Genomic DNA, 12892 nt, shown 5'->3' with positions numbered 1-12892 from the left:
TATTGTAGTGGTTATCACATTCGCCTAAAACACAAAAGGTCCCCAGTTCGAAACTGGGCAGAAATATGCTGTTTTCTTTAGAATTTTAAAACAAGGGATTTTTGGTTGAAATGCCAAATAAAAATGCAATCATATAAAAAGTTTATTTCAGAATGCCATAATGTATGTCAAAGATCATTTTTTATTGGATGGCGGGAGATGCTGTTTCCATGTAGTTTCTGTAGTGTAGTGGTTATTACGTTCGCCTCACACGCGAAAGGTCCTCAGTTCAAAACTGGGCAGAAACATATTTTGTTACCTAAACACTTTGAATTCAATAATTTATATTTTGATAACTATCTACTGTTGCATTGCTCATTGAAAAAGCAAGCAAAAATCATATTGCAGAATATCAAAAGTCAATTTCCCTTCTACCATGCATATTGGATGGTGTTGCATTCATGAAGTACCTGTAGTGTAGAGTTATTCACATTTACCCAATATGCATAAGGTCCCCCTTCAAAATTGGTCAGTAATACATTAAAAAAATATTTTTTTAGTAAATACAATGATCAGAATTGATAATAAGTGAATGTGTCCTCTTGAAATGCAAAGTGGAAAAATAGCGCCAAAATTATTAGAAAATAGGAAAAAAAGTTTAGAAAAAATTATATTTCTAAGAAAAGCATGTGTCATTTGTACTTCCAGACTAGATAGTGATGGGATCCTCAAGAGTCAGTTTCTGTAGTGTAGTGGTTATCACATTCGCCTAACACGCGAAAGGTCCCCATTTCAAAACTGGGCAGAAGCAATGTTTTAGCTTTAGAATTTTAAAACAATGAATTTTTGGGTAAAATGCTCAATAAAAATACAATCAGATAAAAAGTTTATTTTAGCATGCCATACTGAATGTCAAAGATCATTTTTTATTGGATGATGGTCGCAAATTTTTCATGTAGTATCTGTAGTGTAGTGATTTCATGTTTGCCTCACACGTGAAAGGTCCCCAGTTCGAAATTGGCAGAAACATATTTTGTTACCTAAACACTTTGAATTCAATAATTTATATTTTGATAAATATATACTGTTGCATTGCTCAATGAAAAAGCAAGCAAAAAATCATATTGCAGAATATCAAAAGTCAATTTCCCTTCTACCATGCATATTGGATGGTGTTGCATTCATGAAGTACCTGTAGTGTAGTATTATTCACATTTAGCGAATATGCATAAGGTTCCCCTTCAAAATTGGTCAGAAATACATTAAAAATAGATTTTTTTATTAAATACAATGATCAGAACTATTAATAAGTGAATGTGTCCTCTTGAAATGCAAAGTGGAAAAAATAGCATAGAAATTATTAGAAAATAGAAAAATAAGTTTAGAAAAAAAAATTCTATGAAAACGGTTTGCCAATGGTACTTCCCGACTCCATAGTGATGAGATCTTCAAAAGTCAGTTTCTGTATTGTAGTGGTTATCACATTCGCCTAAAACACAAAAGGTCCCCAGTTCGAAACTGGGCAGAAATGTGCTGTTATCTTTAGAATTTTAAAACAAGGGATTTTTGGTTGAAATGCCAAATAAAAATGCAATCATATAAAAAGTTTATTTCAGAATGCCATAATGTATGTCAAAGATCATTTTTTATTGGATGGCAGGAGATGCTGTTTCCATGTAGTTTCTGTAGTGTAGTGGTTATCAGGTTCGCCTCACACGCGAAAGGTCCTCAGTTCAAAACTGGGCAGAACATTTTTTGTTACCTAAATACTTTAAATTCAATAATTTATATTTTGATAACTATCTACTGTTGCATTGCTCAATGAAAAAGCAAGCAAAAATCATATTGCAGAATATCAAAAGTCAATTTCCCTTCTACCATGCATATTGGATGGTGTTGCATTCATGAAGTACCTGTAGTGTAGAGTTATTCACATTTACCCAATATGCATAAGGTCCCCCTTCAAAATTGGTCAGAAATACATTAAAAAATATTTTTTTAGTAAATACAATGATCAGAATTGATAATAAGTGAATGTGTCCTCTTGAAATGCAAAGTGGAAAAATAGCGTCAAAATTATTAGAAAATAGGAAAAAAGTTTAGAAAAAATTATATTTCTAAGAAAAGCATGTGTCATTTGTACTTCCAGACTAGATAGTGATGGGATCCTCAAGAGTCAGTTTCTGTAGTGTAGTGGTTATCACATTCGCCTAACACGCGAAAGGTCCCCAGTTCAAAACTGGGCAGAAGCAATGTTTTAGCTTTAGAATTTTAAAACAATGAATTTTTGGGTAAAATGCTCAATAAAAATACAATCAGATAAAAAGTTTATTTTAGCATGCCATACTGAATGTCAAAGATCATTTTTTATTGGATGATGGTCGCAAATTTTTCATGTAGTATCTGTAGTGTAGTGATTTCATGTTTGCCTCACACGTGAAAGGTCCCCAGTTCGAAATTGGCAGAAACATATTTTGTTACCTAAACACTTTGAATTCAATAATTTATATTTTGATAAATATATACTGTTGCATTGCTCAATGAAAAAGCAAGCAAAAAATCATATTGCAGAATATCAAAAGTCAATTTCCCTTCTACCATGCATATTGGATGGTGTTGCATTCATGAAGTACCTGTAGTGTAGTATTATTCACATTTAGCCAATATGCATAAGGTTCCCCTTCAAAATTGGTCAGAAATACATTAAAAATAGATTTTTTTATTAAATACAATGATCAGAACTATTAATAAGTGAATGTGTCCTCTTGAAATGCAAAGTGGAAAAAATAGCATAGAAATTATTAGAAAATAGAAAAATAAGTTTAGAAAAAAAAATTCTATGAAAACGGTTTGCCAATGGTACTTCCCGACTCCATAGTGATGAGATCTTCAAAAGTCAGTTTCTGTATTGTAGTGGTTATCACATTCGCCTAAAACACAAAAGGTCCCCAGTTCGAAACTGGGCAGAAATGTGCTGTTATCTTTAGAATTTTAAAACAAGGGATTTTTGGTTGAAATGCCAAATAAAAATGCAATCATATAAAAAGTTTATTTCAGAATGCCATAATGTATGTCAAAGATCATTTTTTATTGGATAGCGGGAGATGCTGTTTCCATGTAGTTTCTGTAGTGTAGTGGTTATCACGTTTGCCTCACACGCGAAGGGTCCTCAGTTCAAAACTGGGCAGAAACATATTTTGTTACCTAAACACTTTGAATTCAATAATTTATATTTTGATAACTATCTACTGTTGCATTGCTCATTGAAAAAGCAAGCAAAAATCATATTGCAGAATATCAAAAGTCAATTTCCCTTCTACCATGCATATTGGATGGTGTTGCATTCATGAAGTACCTGTAGTGTAGAGTTATTCACATTTACCCAATATGCATAAGGTCCCCCTTCAAAATTGGTCAGAAATACATTAAAAAAATATTTTTTTAGTAAATACAATGATCAGAATTGATAATAAGTGAATGTGTCCTCTTGAAATGCAAAGTGGAAAAAAAGCGCCAAAATTATTAGAAAATAGGAAAAAAGTTTAGAAAAAATTATATTTCTAAGAAAAGCATGTGTCATTTGTACTTCCAGACTAGATAGTGATGGGATCCACAAGAGTCAGTTTCTGTAGTGTAGTGGTTATCACGTTCGCCTAACACGCGAAAGGTCCCCAGTTCAAAACTGGGCAGAAACAATGTTTTAGCTTTAAAATTTTAAAACAATGAATTTTTGGGTAAAATGCTCAATAAAAATACAATCAGATAAAAAGTTTATTTTAGCATGCCATACTGAATGTCAAAGATCATTTTTTATTGGATGATGGTCGCAAATTTTTCATGTAGTATCTGTAGTGTAGTGATTTCATGTTTGCCTCACACGTGAAAGGTCCCCAGTTCGAAATTGGCAGAAACATATTTTGTTACCTAAACACTTTGAATTCAATAATTTATATTTTGATAAATATATACTGTTGCATTGCTCAATGAAAAAGCAAGCAAAAAATCATATTGCAGAATATCAAAAGTCAATTTCCCTTCTACCATGCATATTGGATGGTGTTGCATTCATGAAGTACCTGTAGTGTAGTATTATTCACATTTAGCGAATATGCATAAGGTTCCCCTTCAAAATTGGTCAGAAATACATTAAAAATAGATTTTTTTATTAAATACAATGATCAGAACTATTAATAAGTGAATGTGTCCTCTTGAAATGCAAAGTGGAAAAAATAGCATAGAAATTATTAGAAAATAGAAAAATAAGTTTAGAAAAAAAAATTCTATGAAAACGGTTTGCCAATGGTACTTCCCGACTCCATAGTGATGAGATCTTCAAAAGTCAGTTTCTGTATTGTAGTGGTTATCACATTCGCCTAAAACACAAAAGGTCCCCAGTTCGAAACTGGGCAGAAATGTGCTGTTATCTTTAGAATTTTAAAACAAGGGATTTTTGGTTGAAATGCCAAATAAAAATGCAATCATATAAAAAGTTTATTTCAGAATGCCATAATGTATGTCAAAGATCATTTTTTATTGGATGGCAGGAGATGCTGTTTCCATGTAGTTTCTGTAGTGTAGTGGTTATCAGGTTCGCCTCACATGCGAAAGGTCCTCAGTTCAAAACTGGGCAGAACATTTTTTGTTACCTAAATACTTTGAATTCAATAATTTATATTTTGATAACTATCTACTGTTGCATTGCTCATTGAAAAAGCAAGCAAAAATCATATTGCAGAATATCAAAAGTCAATTTCCCTTCTACCATGCATATTGGATGGTGTTGCATTCATGAAGTACCTGTAGTGTAGAGTTATTCACATTTACCCAATATGCATAAGGTCCCCCTTCAAAATTGGTCAGAAATACATTAAAAAAATATTTTTTTAGTAAATACAATGATCAGAATTGATAATAAGTGAATGTGTCCTCTTGAAATGCAAAGTGGAAAAATAGCGCCAAAATTATTAGAAAATAGGAAAAAAGTTTAGAAAAAATTATATTTCTAAGAAAAGCATGTGTCATTTGTACTTCCAGACTAGATAGTGATGGGATCCTCAAGAGTCAGTTTCTGTAGTGTAGTGGTTATCACATTCGCCTAACACGCGAAAGGTCCCCAGTTCAAAACTGGGCAGAAGCAATGTTTTAGCTTTAGAATTTTAAAACAATGAATTTTTGGGTAAAATGCTCAATAAAAATACAATCAGATAAAAAGTTTATTTTAGCATGCCATACTGAATGTCAAAGATCATTTTTTATTGGATGATGGTCGCAAATTTTTCATGTAGTATCTGTAGTGTAGTGATTTCATGTTTGCCTCACACGTGAAAGGTCCCCAGTTCGAAATTGGCAGAAACATATTTTGTTACCTAAACACTTTGAATTCAATAATTTATATTTTGATAAATATATACTGTTGCATTGCTCAATGAAAAAGCAAGCAAAAAATCATATTGCAGAATATCAAAAGTCAATTTCCCTTCTACCATGCATATTGGATGGTGTTGCATTCATGAAGTACCTGTAGTGTAGTATTATTCACATTTAGCCAATATGCATAAGGTTCCCCTTCAAAATTGGTCAGAAATACATTAAAAATAGATTTTTTTATTAAATACAATGATCAGAACTATTAATAAGTGAATGTGTCCTCTTGAAATGCAAAGTGGAAAAAATAGCATAGAAATTATTAGAAAATAGAAAAATAAGTTTAGAAAAAAAAATTCTATGAAAACGGTTTGCCAATGGTACTTCCCGACTCCATAGTGATGAGATCTTCAAAAGTCAGTTTCTGTATTGTAGTGGTTATCACATTCGCCTAAAACACAAAAGGTCCCCAGTTCGAAACTGGGCAGAAATGTGCTGTTATCTTTAGAATTTTAAAACAAGGGATTTTTGGTTGAAATGCCAAATAAAAATGCAATCATATAAAAAGTTTATTTCAGAATGCCATAATGTATGTCAAAGATCATTTTTTATTGGATAGCGGGAGATGCTGTTTCCATGTAGTTTCTGTAGTGTAGTGGTTATCACGTTTGCCTCACACGCGAAAGGTCCTCAGTTCAAAACTGGGCAGAAACATATTTTGTTACCTAAACACTTTGAATTCAATAATGTATATTTTGATAACTATCTACTGTTGCATTGCTCATTGAAAAAGCAAGCAAAAATCATATTGCAGAATATCAAAAGTCAATTTCCCTTCTACCATGCATATTGGATGGTGTTGCATTCATGAAGTACCTGTAGTGTAGAGTTATTCACATTTACCCAATATGCATAAGGTCCCCCTTCAAAATTGGTCAGAAATACATTAAAAAAATATTTTTTTAGTAAATACAATGATCAGAATTGATAATAAGTGAATGTGTCCTCTTGAAATGCAAAGTGGAAAAAAAGCGCCAAAATTATTAGAAAATAGGAAAAAAAGTTTAGAAAAAATTATATTTCTAAGAAAAGCATGTGTCATTTGTACTTCCAGACTAGATAGTGATGGGATCCACAAGAGTCAGTTTCTGTAGTGTAGTGGTTATCACGTTCGCCTAACACGCGAAAGGTCCCCAGTTCAAAACTGGGCAGAAACAATGTTTTAGCTTTAGAATTTTAAAACAATGAATTTTTGGGTAAAATGCTCAATAAAAATACAATCAGATAAAAAGTTTATTTTAGCATGCCATACTGAATGTCAAAGATCATTTTTTTTTGGATGATGGTCGCAAATTTTTCATGTAGTATCTGTAGTGTAGTGATTTCATGTTTGCCTCACACGTGAAAGGTCCCCAGTTCGAAATTGGCAGAAACATATTTTGTTACCTAAACACTTTGAATTCAATAATTTATATTTTGATAACTATATACTTTTGCATTGCTCAATGAAAAAGCAAGCAAAAAATCATATTGCAGAATATCAAAAGTCAATTTCCCTTCTACCATGCATATTGGATGGTGTTGCATTCATGAAGTACCTGTAGTGTAGAGTTATTCACATTTACCCAATATGCATAAGGTCCCCCTTCAAAATTGGTCAGAAATACATTAAAAAAATATTTTTTTAGTAAATACAATGATCAGAACTATTAATAAGTAAATGTGTCCTCTTGAAATGCAAAGTGGAAAAATAGCATAGAAATTATTAGAATATAGAAAAATAAGTTTAGAAAAAAAAAATTCTAAGAAAACGGTTTGCCAATGGTACTTCCCGACTCCATAGTGATGAGATCTTCAAAAGTCAGTTTCTGTATTGTAGTGGTTATCACATTCGCCTAAAACACAAAAGGTCCCCAGTTCGAAACTGGGCAGAAATATGCTGTTTTCTTTAGAATTTTAAAACAAGGGATTTTTGGTTGAAATGCCAAATAAAAATGCAATTATATAAAAAGTTTATTTCAGAATGCCATAATGTATGTCAAAGATCATTTTTTATTGGATGGCGGGAGATGCTGTTTCCATGTAGTTTCTGTAGTGTAGTGGTTATCACGTTCGCCTCACACGCGAAAGATCCCAAGTTCAAAACTGGGCAGAAACATATTTTGTTACCTAAACACTTTGAATTCAATAATTTATATTTTGATAACTATCTACTGTTGCATTGCTCAATGAAAAAGCAAGCAAAAATCATATTGCAGAATATCAAAAGTCAATTTCCCTTCTACCATGCATATTGGATGGTGTTGCATTCATGAAGTACCTGTAGTGTAGTATTATTCACATTTAGCCAATATGCATAAGGTTCCCCTTCAAAATTGGTCAGAAATACATGAAAAATAGATTTTTTTATTAAATACAATGATCAGAACTATTAATAAGTGAATGTGTCCTCTTGAAATGCAAAGTGGAAAAAATAGCATAGAAATGATTAGAAAATAGAAAAATAAGTTTAGAAAAACAAATTCTAAGAAAACGGTTTGTCAAATGGTACTTCCCGACTCCATAGTGATGAGATCTTCAAAAGTCAATTTCTGTATTGTAGTGGTTATCACATTCGCCTAAAACACAAAAGGTCCCCAGTTCTAAACTGGGCAGAAATATGCTGTTATCTTTAGAATTTTAAAACAAGGGATTTTTGGTTGAAATGCAAATAAAAATACAATCATATAAAAAGTTTATTTCAGAATGCCATAATGTATGTCAAAGATCATTTTTTATTTGATGGCGGGAGATGCTGTTTCCATGTAGTTTCTGTAGTGTAGTGGTTATCACGTTCGCCTCACACGCGAAAGGTCCCCAGTTCGAACCTGGGCAGAAACATGTTTTGTTACCTAAACACTTTGAATTCAATAATTTATATTTTGATAACTATCTACTGTTGCATTGCTCAATGAAAAAGCAAGCAAAAATCATATTGCAGAATATCAAAAGTCAATTTCCCTTCTACCATGCATATTGGATGGTGTTGCATTCATGAAGTACCTGTAGTGTAGAGTTATTCACATTTACCCAATATGCATAAGGTCCCCCTTCAAAATTGGTCAGAAATACATAAAAAAAAGATTTTTTTTTAGTAAATACAATGATCAGAATTGATAATAAGTGAATGTGTCCTCTTGAAATGCAAAGTGGAAAAATAGCGTCAAAATTATTAGAAAATAGGAAAAAAAAGTTTAGAAAAAATTATATTTCTAAGAAAAGCATGTGTCATTTGTACTTCCAGAATAGATAGGGATGTGATACACGAGAGTCAGTTTCTGTAGTGTAGTGGTTATCACGTTCGCTTAACATGCAAAAGGTCCCCAGTTCGAAACTGGGCAGAAACAGTCTTTTAGCTTTAGAATTTTAAAACAATGAATTTTTGGGTGAAATGTTCAATAAAAATACAATCAGATAAAAAGTATATTTTAGCATGCCATACTGAATGTCAAAGATCATTTTTTATTGGATGATGGTCGCAAATTTTTCATGTAGTATCTGTAGTGTAGTGATTTCATGTTTGCCTCACACGTGAAAGGTACCCAGTTCGAAATTGGCAGAAACATAGTTTGTTACCTAAACACTTTGAATTCAATAATTTATATTTTGATAACTATATACTGTTGCATTGCTCAATGAAAAAGCAAGCAAAAAATCATATTGCAGAATATCAAAAGTCAATTTCCCTTCTACCATGCATATTGGATGGTGTTGCATTCATGAAGTACCTGTAGTGTAGTATTATTCACATTTAGCCAATATGCATAAGGTTCCCCTTCAAAATTGGTCAGAAATACATTAAAAATAGATTTTTTTATTAAATACAATGATCAGAACTATTAATAAGTGAATGTGTCCTCTTGAAATGCAAAGTGGAAAAAATAGCATAGAAATTATTAGAAAATAGAAAAATAAGTTTAGAAAAAAAAATTCTAAGAAAACGGTTTGCCAATGGTACTTCCCGACTCCATAGTGATGAGATCTTCAAAAGTCAGTTTCTGTATTGTAGTGGTTATCACATTCGCCTAAAACACAAAAGGTCCCCAGTTCGAAACTGGGCAGAAATATGCTGTTATCTTTAGAATTTTAAAACAAGGGATTTTTGGTTGAAATGCCAAAAAAAATGCAATCATATAAAAAGTTTATTTTAGAATGCCATAATGTATGTCAAAGATAATTTTTTATTGGATGGCGGTAGATGCTGTTTCCATGTAGTTTCTGTAGAGTAGTGGTTATCACGTTCGCCTCACACGCGAAAGGTCCCCATTTCGAAACTGGGCAGAAATATATTTTGTTACCTAAACACTTTGAATTAAATAATTTATATTTTGATAACTATCTACTGTTGCATTGCTCAATGAAAAAGCAAGCAAAAATCATATTGCAGAATATCAAAAGTCAATTTCCCTTCTACCATGCATATTGGATGGTGTTGCATTCATGAAGTACCTGTAGTGTAGAGTTATTCACATTTACCCAATATGCATAAGGTCCCCCTTCAAAATTGGTCAGAAATACATTAAAAAATATTTTTTTAGTAAATACAATGATCAGAATTGATAATAAGTGAATGTGTCCTCTTGAAATGCAAAGTGGAAAAATAGCGTCAAAATTATTAGAAAATAGGAAAAAAGTTTAGAAAAAATTATATTTCTAAGAAAAGCATGTGTCATTTGTACTTCCAGACTAGATAGTGATGGGATCCACGAGAGTCAGTTTCTGTAGTGTAGTGGTTATCACATTCGCCTAACACGCGAAAGGTCCCCAGTTCGAAGCTGGGCAGAAACAATCTTTTAGCTTTAGAATTTTAAAACAATGAATTTTTGGGTAAAATGCTCAATAAAAATACAATCAGATAAAAAGTTTATTTTAGCATGCCATACTGAATGTCAAAGATCATTTTTTATTGGATGATGGTCGCAAATTTTTCATGTAGTATCTGTAGTGTAGTGATTTCATGTTTGCCTCACACGTGAAAGGTCCCCAGTTCGAAATTGGCAGAAACATATTTTGTTACCTAAACACTTTGAAGTCAATAATTTATATTTTGATAAATATATACTGTAGCATTGCTCAATGAAAAAGCAAGCAAAAAAATCATATTGCAGAATATCAAAAGTCAATTTCCCTTCTACCATGCATATTGGATGGTGTTGCATTCATGAAGTACCTGTAGTGTAGAGTTATTCACATTTACCCAATATGCATAAGGTCCCCCTTCAAAATTGGTCAGAAATACATTAAAAAAATATTTTTTTAGTAAATACAATGATCAGAACTATTAATAAGTAAATGTGTCCTCTTGAAATGCAAAGTGGAAAAATAGCATAGAAATTATTAGAATATAGAAAAATAAGTTTAGAAAAAAAAAATTCTAAGAAAACGGTTTGCCAATGGTACTTCCCGACTCCATAGTGATGAGATCTTCAAAAGTCAGTTTCTGTATTGTAGTGGTTATCACATTCACCTAAAACACAAAAGGTCCCCAGTTCGAAACTGGGCAGAAATGTGCTGTTATCTTTAGAATTTTAAAACAAGGGATTTTTGGTTGAAATGCCAAATAAAAATGCAATCATTTAAAAAGTTTATTTCAGAATGCCATAATGTATGTCAAAGATCATTTTTTATTGGATGGCGGGAGATGCTGTTTCCATGTAGTTTCTGTAGTGTAGTGGTTATCACGTTCGCCTCACACGCGAAAAGTCCTCAGTTCAAAACTGGGCAGAAACATATTTTGTTACCTAAACACTTTGAATTCAATAATTTATATTTTGATAACTATCTACTGTTGCATTGCTCATTGAAAAAGCAAGCAAAAATCATATTGCAGAATATCAAAAGTCAATTTCCCTTCTACCATGCATATTGGATGGTGTTGCATTCATGAAGTACCTGTAGTGTAGAGTTATTCACATTTACCCAATATGCATAAGGTCCCCCTTCAAAATTGGTCAGAAATACATTAAAAAAATATTTTTTTAGTAAATACAATGATCAGAATTGATAATAAGTGAATGTGTCCTCTTGAAATGCAAAGTGGAAAAAAAGCGCCAAAATTATTAGAAAATAGGAAAAAAAGTTTAGAAAAAATTATATTTCTAAGAAAAGCATGTGTCATTTGTACTTCCAGACTAGATAGTGATGGGATCCACAAGAGTCAGTTTCTGTAGTGTAGTGGTTATCACGTTCGCCTAACACGCGAAAGGTCCCCAGTTCAAAACTGGGCAGAAACAATGTTTTAGCTTTAGAATTTTAAAACAATGAATTTTTGGGTAAAATGCTCAATAAAAATACAATCAGATAAAAAGTTTATTTTAGCATGCCATACTGAATGTCAAAGATCATTTTTTATTGGATGATAGTCGCAAATTTTTCATGTAGTATCTGTAGTGTAGTGATTTCATGTTTGCCTCACACGTGAAAGGTCCCCAGTTCGAAATTGGCAGAAACATATTTTGTTACCTAAACACTTTGAATTCAATAATTTATATTTTGATAACTATATACTGTTGCATTGCTCAATGAAAAAGCAAGCAAAAAATCATATTGCAGAATATCAAAAGTCAATTTCCCTTCTACCATGCATATTGGATGGTGTTGCATTCATGAAGTACCTGTAGTGTAGAGTTATTCACATTTACCCAATATGCATAAGGTCCCCCTTCAAAATTGGTCAGAAATACATTAAAAAAATATTTTTTTAGTAAATACAATGATCAGAACTATTAATAAGTAAATGTGTCCTCTTGAAATGCAAAGTGGAAAAATAGCATAGAAATTATTAGAATATAGAAAAATAAGTTTAGAAAAAAAAAAATTCTAAGAAAACGGTTTGCCAATGGTACTTCCCGACTCCATAGTGATGAGATCTTCAAAAGTCAGTTTCTGTATTGTAGTGGTTATCACATTCGCCTAAAACACAAAAGGTCCCCAGTTCGAAACTGGGCAGAAATATGCTGTTTTCTTTAGAATTTTAAAACAAGGGATTTTTGGTTGAAATGCCAAATAAAAATGCAATTATATAAAAAGTTTATTTCAGAATGCCATAATGTATGTCAAAGATCATTTTTTATTGGATGGCGGGAGACACTGTTTCCATGTAGTTTCTGTAGTGTAGTGGTTATCACGTTTGCCTCACACGCGAAAGATCCCAAGTTCAAAACTGGGCAGTAACATATTTTGTTACCTAAACACTTTGAATTCAATAATTTATATTTTGATAACTATCTACTGTTGCATTGCTCAATGAAAAAGCAAGCAAAAATCATATTGCAGAATATCAAAAGTCAATTTCCCTTCTACCATGCATATTGGATGGTGTTGCATTCATGAAGTACCTGTAGTGTAGTATTATTCACATTTAGCCAATATGCATAAGGTTCCCCTTCAAAATTGGTCAGAAATACATGAAAAATAGATTTTTTTATTAAATACAATGATCAGAACTATTAATAAGTGAATGTGTCCTCTTGAAATGCAAAGTGGAAAAAATAGCATAGAAATGATTAGA

The 12892-nt window shown here is 32.0% G+C and overlaps 14 non-coding genes across 14 annotated transcripts; all 14 read left to right on the top strand.

Moving 5' to 3' along the window:
- The first annotated feature begins 214 nt into the window (after nt 1–214).
- On the top strand, nt 215–287 carry TRNAV-CAC (transfer RNA valine (anticodon CAC)). The gene has a single exon. It is a non-coding gene; the product is annotated as a tRNA-Val (tRNA).
- Nucleotides 288–717: 430 nt separating this feature from the next.
- Nucleotides 718–790, top strand: TRNAV-AAC (transfer RNA valine (anticodon AAC)). The gene has a single exon. It is a non-coding gene; the product is annotated as a tRNA-Val (tRNA).
- Nucleotides 791–2158: 1368 nt separating this feature from the next.
- TRNAV-AAC (transfer RNA valine (anticodon AAC)) lies at nt 2159–2231 on the top strand. Its single transcript has one exon. It is a non-coding gene; the product is annotated as a tRNA-Val (tRNA).
- An 868-nt stretch (nt 2232–3099) lies between these two features.
- Nucleotides 3100–3172, top strand: TRNAV-CAC (transfer RNA valine (anticodon CAC)). Its single transcript has one exon. It is a non-coding gene; the product is annotated as a tRNA-Val (tRNA).
- A 429-nt stretch (nt 3173–3601) lies between these two features.
- On the top strand, nt 3602–3674 carry TRNAV-AAC (transfer RNA valine (anticodon AAC)). Its single transcript has one exon. It is a non-coding gene; the product is annotated as a tRNA-Val (tRNA).
- A 1369-nt stretch (nt 3675–5043) lies between these two features.
- On the top strand, nt 5044–5116 carry TRNAV-AAC (transfer RNA valine (anticodon AAC)). The gene has a single exon. It is a non-coding gene; the product is annotated as a tRNA-Val (tRNA).
- An 868-nt stretch (nt 5117–5984) lies between these two features.
- On the top strand, nt 5985–6057 carry TRNAV-CAC (transfer RNA valine (anticodon CAC)). The gene has a single exon. It is a non-coding gene; the product is annotated as a tRNA-Val (tRNA).
- A 430-nt stretch (nt 6058–6487) lies between these two features.
- On the top strand, nt 6488–6560 carry TRNAV-AAC (transfer RNA valine (anticodon AAC)). Its single transcript has one exon. It is a non-coding gene; the product is annotated as a tRNA-Val (tRNA).
- Nucleotides 6561–7428: 868 nt separating this feature from the next.
- TRNAV-CAC (transfer RNA valine (anticodon CAC)) lies at nt 7429–7501 on the top strand. The gene has a single exon. It is a non-coding gene; the product is annotated as a tRNA-Val (tRNA).
- A 649-nt stretch (nt 7502–8150) lies between these two features.
- TRNAV-CAC (transfer RNA valine (anticodon CAC)) lies at nt 8151–8223 on the top strand. Its single transcript has one exon. It is a non-coding gene; the product is annotated as a tRNA-Val (tRNA).
- Nucleotides 8224–8656: 433 nt separating this feature from the next.
- TRNAV-AAC (transfer RNA valine (anticodon AAC)) lies at nt 8657–8729 on the top strand. The gene has a single exon. It is a non-coding gene; the product is annotated as a tRNA-Val (tRNA).
- Nucleotides 8730–10097: 1368 nt separating this feature from the next.
- On the top strand, nt 10098–10170 carry TRNAV-AAC (transfer RNA valine (anticodon AAC)). The gene has a single exon. It is a non-coding gene; the product is annotated as a tRNA-Val (tRNA).
- Nucleotides 10171–11039: 869 nt separating this feature from the next.
- Nucleotides 11040–11112, top strand: TRNAV-CAC (transfer RNA valine (anticodon CAC)). Its single transcript has one exon. It is a non-coding gene; the product is annotated as a tRNA-Val (tRNA).
- A 430-nt stretch (nt 11113–11542) lies between these two features.
- TRNAV-AAC (transfer RNA valine (anticodon AAC)) lies at nt 11543–11615 on the top strand. Its single transcript has one exon. It is a non-coding gene; the product is annotated as a tRNA-Val (tRNA).
- Nucleotides 11616–12892: the final 1277 nt, after the last annotated feature.

This window comes from Pseudophryne corroboree, chromosome 4 (assembly GCF_028390025.1).
Source record: "Pseudophryne corroboree isolate aPseCor3 chromosome 4, aPseCor3.hap2, whole genome shotgun sequence".
Classification (NCBI taxonomy): Eukaryota; Metazoa; Chordata; class Amphibia; order Anura; family Myobatrachidae; genus Pseudophryne; species Pseudophryne corroboree.
Note: the sequence above shows the minus strand (reverse complement) of the source record. Positions and strands in the feature narration are given on the sequence as shown.